This window comes from Stegastes partitus, unplaced genomic scaffold (genome assembly GCF_000690725.1).
Source record: "Stegastes partitus isolate 25-593 unplaced genomic scaffold, Stegastes_partitus-1.0.2 Scaffold1761, whole genome shotgun sequence".
Classification (NCBI taxonomy): Eukaryota; Metazoa; Chordata; class Actinopteri; family Pomacentridae; genus Stegastes; species Stegastes partitus.
In genome coordinates this window covers 83,334-88,854 of record NW_007579492.1, presented here as the reverse complement: position 1 = coordinate 88,854, position 5,521 = coordinate 83,334, and the positions used below count along the sequence as shown (strand labels likewise).

Below are 5,521 nucleotides of genomic sequence, written 5' to 3'. Positions count from 1 at the left end.
CTGCAGTTGAATTAGCAGCATGAGGTCAGGCCCGTTGTATTATACAACCGACCTGCAGCACAAAGAAATAATACAAATATAACGAAGCAAGCAGGAAATATGTCATTTGTACCAGTAATAAGCGTACGTGTTCAAACAGAATATGGACTTAGTAAATGGATAATTAGGAAGCGGCTGCGGAGACATCAAGAAGTGGATTTAGAGAGAAAAGCTGTGAGTCTGTGAATCGACGGGACGAGATGAAAGGCCGAAGGGTGGAAAAAAGAAGGAACGAGTGCAACGGTGAGCGTATTAGTTTTGAATCATTTAACAGCACATATTCTCAGCGTGGCTCCCATTCGATTTGACGGACGGTAATGTCAGCGCCGCAGATAAGGAGGGCGACGATAACATGAATGAGAGTGATTACGCGCTGAAGAGGGGCACGGGCGGAGAATAACTGTGATGGTAGCGTAGCGGAAAATGAAAGCGTAGCCACGAGACAGGAGGCCAAGCTGAGAGCTGGAGGAGGTGGAGGAGGAAGAGGAGATGAGGAGCGCGACAGGAAGTAGGAGAAGAAAGACGGAGGGGGCGAGAGCTGGGAGGTGAAGGAGGAGAACGAAGTCGAAAACGAAACGAAGACAAAAGAGTGAAAATGCAAATTCACTTTCTTGATTTGGATGCTGCCAGAGATTTTACCAAAGACTCAGAAGGTCCAAACATGATGCGGACTGGCCCAAAAGGAGAGTTTGAAATACCTTGCATGCACTTCTATGGATGGTAGCACCACTTTACTCGAGGTTTGAGCAACTTCCTTTGTGCAAAGTGCAGTAAACACATAAAAATTGTGCATCAGATCAACATTTGGGTACAGTTTTGTTTCCACAGTAGGTTGCTCCAAGCATTTTGGAGAACTTGCCACTGTGGATGTAGATGTTCTCAGTGTCTTCTGCCTCTTTTTGTAACACCGTCATGGTGCAATCAGGGCTCTGTGGAGTAGTGGTGGTTTTTTAGGACGCTTGGCTGAATGTCAGGAGTCATGGTCATGTTGTGAAATGGATCTACACTGATGAGCCACAACATTAAAACCAGTAACAGGTTAAATGAACTTATTATCTGGTCACAGTGCAGTGTTTTGCTGGGAAACTGCCCTGCATACAAATTTCACGGGTCTTAGAAGATACTTGTGAACATCTAACTTCACATGTTGTAGGTCGTAGTCTGCCCGTGTCGTTGCGAGCTACGTTTCTAAGACACAGACCTTAGTTTGGGTTAATGAGCAATTAGCTTCACACGGAAACTAGCTGCAGATGCTGGCAGCTCCACGGCGCAATAAAGCCCCTGTTCATTTGTATTTGGGAGCACAGTCGAGGTGTCGGCAGCGATGTGACAGGCCTCTGAAGAGGTCCTTTCAGATCATCGAGTCTTGTGCAGCGCCGCATATATTCCTGTGTACATTTACAGAATCAGCTCGGGGGCATGTTGGTATCACTTACATGTTAATTAAACAACACGGCGGAGCATATGAGGGAGCTGGAGCCGATTAGAAAAAACATCTCACCGAAGTGTAGAGAACATGTTTAACACTTTGGTGTAAGATTTAAATTAAGGGACACAGTGAGAGTGGACGTTATCGAGGGCAGAAAAGAACCTTAAATGAAGGGATTAATGAATTAAATTCTAAAGTAGGGCGAATAAATGACTGACAACATTTCATGATGCTTCCCCAGGCATGAGGTTTTTAACCCTTTCAACACAAATTAACCTTGGCTTGAATTACCAGGAGTATATGCACAGGGTCGTCACCGGGATTCCTTTACAGCGTACCGGGGGGAATGGTCGACGGGGGTTGTTGTTCGCTAATGCTGCTAACGGTTAGCGAATAGCAGCGTTAGCAGCGATGATAGTGAAACTCCATCGGCGCTTGTTGTTGAATATTTTCCCGCTACGTACCCTCGAAAACAACATATCGGCCCAATTTGTGCCATGGGGGAATCAAGTAGGGAATCAAGTAGTTGACGTTTCCTACTGCAGCTGCTTCTCTTTTCACCTTTCTTCCCCGTCCAATCACTCCCGACCCGGTTTTTATTGACGTTTTGACCTTTCGCAAGCTTTGACCAATCCAGGAACATGAATCATTGGCATCTGCAGCGTAACAAATGGAGAGAAAACCACTCTCACCAACCGGCTGGTCAAGAACCTGCCCAGCTGCTGTGTGCTCCATCAGGATGACTTCTTCAAGCCTCAAGATCAGATTGAAGTTGGTGAAGACGGCTTTAAGCTGTACTGCTCTGGACATTGATGCTATGATGAGTACGATCTACGCATGGCTGGAGAACCCGGTGAAGTTTGAGATGGCGTTAATAACACTCTGGATACAGAGATCGCCCTGAAGTCCGACCACAAGGAGAAGGAGGAGGAGACTCACATCCTTATTGTGGAGGGCTTCCTGCTTTACACCTACAGACGTTTGATTGACGTGCTGAACCAGCGTTATTTCCAGCCCATATGAAGAACGCCAAAAGAGGAGGAACTAGACGGTGCCAGACACCCCCGGCCTGTTCGACGTCCACGTCTGGCCCATGTATTAGTAGTAGTGGTAGTATTTGCATAATTTATTTCATGACTGAATCACTTGTTCACATACGGGGATTCCCACTGACAGACAATCAGAATGAATGTAACAGGAAGTCGCCATATACCGGAGCCGCTATACCGGTCTGCAGGATTGACTGGGTAAAAGCTGCAGACCGGTATAGCGAGCTACAGTGTTGAAAGGGTTAAGACAGTTTGCTACTGTTTACAGGCTTTTCTTGTCAATTGGATCCAGGTGATTTATTTGGGTGAAACAAAAACACTGGTCAAAATGTTAATGTGCTGTCAAAGAGAAGCAGCTCGCAGACTGATGTGGGAATTTTACATAAGCTGTGTCGTGGGAAATCAGCCCTGAATGCAGAAGGAACGGCTTTAAGGTCATTCACTGTCACCCGGCGACGCCGAGGACGGGGAGGCAGCACGAGATCGGTGTAAAATGTAAAGTCAGACCAGATTTTTGTTGGAATATTCTTCCCTCAGCTTCATATAGGACGAAGAAAGCTTTCCCGTGTCCGCTCTGTGCATCGCTGCGTTCAGGCAACAACTCAGATATGTTGGTCTGTGTGTACAGGTTCTCCATCCGAGTGTGTTTGTGTGCCATCAAGAACCCCAGCAATCTGCCATCTGCCCCCATTCTGTCACCCTGGCAGTGAAAAACCCAAACACACACACACACACACACACACACACACACAGATACACACTCGTGCAACAACTGCTGCTCGAATCCTGCCACCTCGTCACCTTTTTTCCACAAAGCTTCTGATTTAATTTCTTGAATATTTAACCGAAACTCATTACCCACATAAAACCGAATGCATTCGTAAAGACAAATCCCGAAAAACAAATCATGTATTTACAAGGTAAAACAAATGTAACACCCGAGAACTGATGGCTCCTCTTCATCAATCGCGTTTCTTCTGCTGTCGAGCTGCCTGTTCCCGCAATATGTTACGAAACCCCCGGACAAACATTCAAGACAATTACCCACAACGTCTCAATTTATACTCTTAATTGCACGCGAGACAGCTAACGAGACGCTGACAGCCGCCCAGACGTTAAGTGATGGAGCTTCGTGTCTGGTTGCATGTATCAGCGTCTGATGGGAAATGTCAGAATGATCAAAACACGGTCCGCCCCTGCCATTTGGAGAGGACTGTCGAGCGTGGCACACTTGCCTCTCCAAACGGCTACGACGGACGGATTAAATTTCAGTCGTAGGGTTTTCAGATCTCGCTCCGGCCCGGCGACGGGGACAGCGAGACTTTGCTTCATCAACTCATATAAGTTAGCGGTTGCTAATACGCTGTCTGCAGCCCGTCCCTGATTTTATCCGCCAACCTTAAGATTTAAATCCTCCTGGAATCGAGCAGAATTTTTTATGCCGCTTCCAATCAATATGCTTTACTTCATTAGGAAGTGATGTGACTGTTGCAAATTTAATGTGATACATCTTCGGCTGAGGAGTTTTAGTGATAAATTAAAATACTTCAGGGGGGAAAAAAACTTCCTAGTTAAAAAGTAGAAGACTGTTTTTTCCCCATTTCATTTCCGATTCTTCCGAAAAGTTGAAAAAGTGGTTATATGTGTGTGTAAGCGACTAATTCTACAGATCAGGAAGGCATGAGGTCAATGTCCAGTTGTTTTTAGAGCTGCTGTTATGACGTCATGAACCGCTGAGCCATGGATCTATTGTTTTTACACTCTTGAACAGCTGTTGGCGCTGAGCCGGTCCAAGCCACCGTCATGGGAGAGATCGGACATCCCCGATGAGCTGGAGGAAGAGGGGATAGAGGGCAGGAGTGAAGCATCGGGAGAAGAGGAGATGCTACAAGCCATCTGTCTGTCCATCATCATGGGAAACGTGAATCTCTCCGTAACGGATGGAAGAGCTAACAGCTAACGGCTAACAGCGCTGACCCGGCTGCAGTGGGAGTATTGGTAGTGCAGCCTCGTGTTGTTCACGGAGTCATGGCTGAACGAACTCACTCCGGACTCGCTCGCAACTTTGGACGGATTCCACCTGGTCAGAGCGGACCGGAGCTGGAGGGAGAGTTGTATGAAGAAAGGCTGGGGACTCGCTATGTATGTGGATGAGAGATGGCGTAATGCAGCTAGTCCACTAGCATTAAAGAGCAGCACTGCATGAAGGATGTTGAACTGCTGGCGGTTGTTTTGCGGCCGTTTTACCTGCCGAGGGAGTTTTCGCACGTCCTGGCGATTGCAGTTTACATCCCCCCCTCGGCTGATGCTGATGCTGCTGTGAACTCATCCACAGTTCAGCTGCAAACATCACACCCTCAGTCTCTGATCGTCCTCTGAGGAGGCTTTAACCATAGATCGCTCTCTACCACTCTCCCCAGCCAGTATGTGGACGGTCCAACCGAAGACGGTGGAGCCTTGGACCTGCTGTGTGTGGACACCAGGATGCATATTACTGAATTATTGTTATTTTCTTGTACTTTCTATTCTATTCTATTCTATTCTATTCTATTCTATTCTGTGACCTTTTGGGTAATTTGTAGTATTTTCCTTGTGTTTTGCTGCATTGCTCTCTCTCTCCTCAGTGTGTGTGTGGTTTGTGAATGAGTGAATCAGGAGCAGGTGGTGTTTGCTGATTGGCTGCCTCGCCTGGTTCCTGCCACGCGATTGGTCAGGGGGTGGGATCCTAAGCTATTTGAACAGCCTGCTACCTGCCCTCCATCTCCTAACCTCTCCAGCCTCGCCACCACCAGGAAACGTCAGCACACCACATGTGTATTGTTTGTGTTGTAGATGGATGTTGTAGTTAGTTGGTTAGTTAGTTAGTCGGTGTTCTGTGGATTATATTTGTGGAACACCTTGTGATCACTGACAGAGTAAAGTGAGAGAAGAACCTTGTGAAAACCTGTAAATAATTGTGAATTATCGTAGAGCAGTAGTAGTAATGTGTTTTTCATAGGAGGTT

At 46.7% G+C, this 5,521-nt stretch overlaps 1 pseudogene; it reads left to right on the top strand.

Moving 5' to 3' along the window:
• The first annotated feature begins 2,116 nt into the window (after nucleotides 1-2,116).
• On the top strand, nucleotides 2,117-2,570 carry LOC103372464 (nicotinamide riboside kinase 2 pseudogene; annotated as a pseudogene).
• Nucleotides 2,571-5,521: the final 2,951 nt, after the last annotated feature.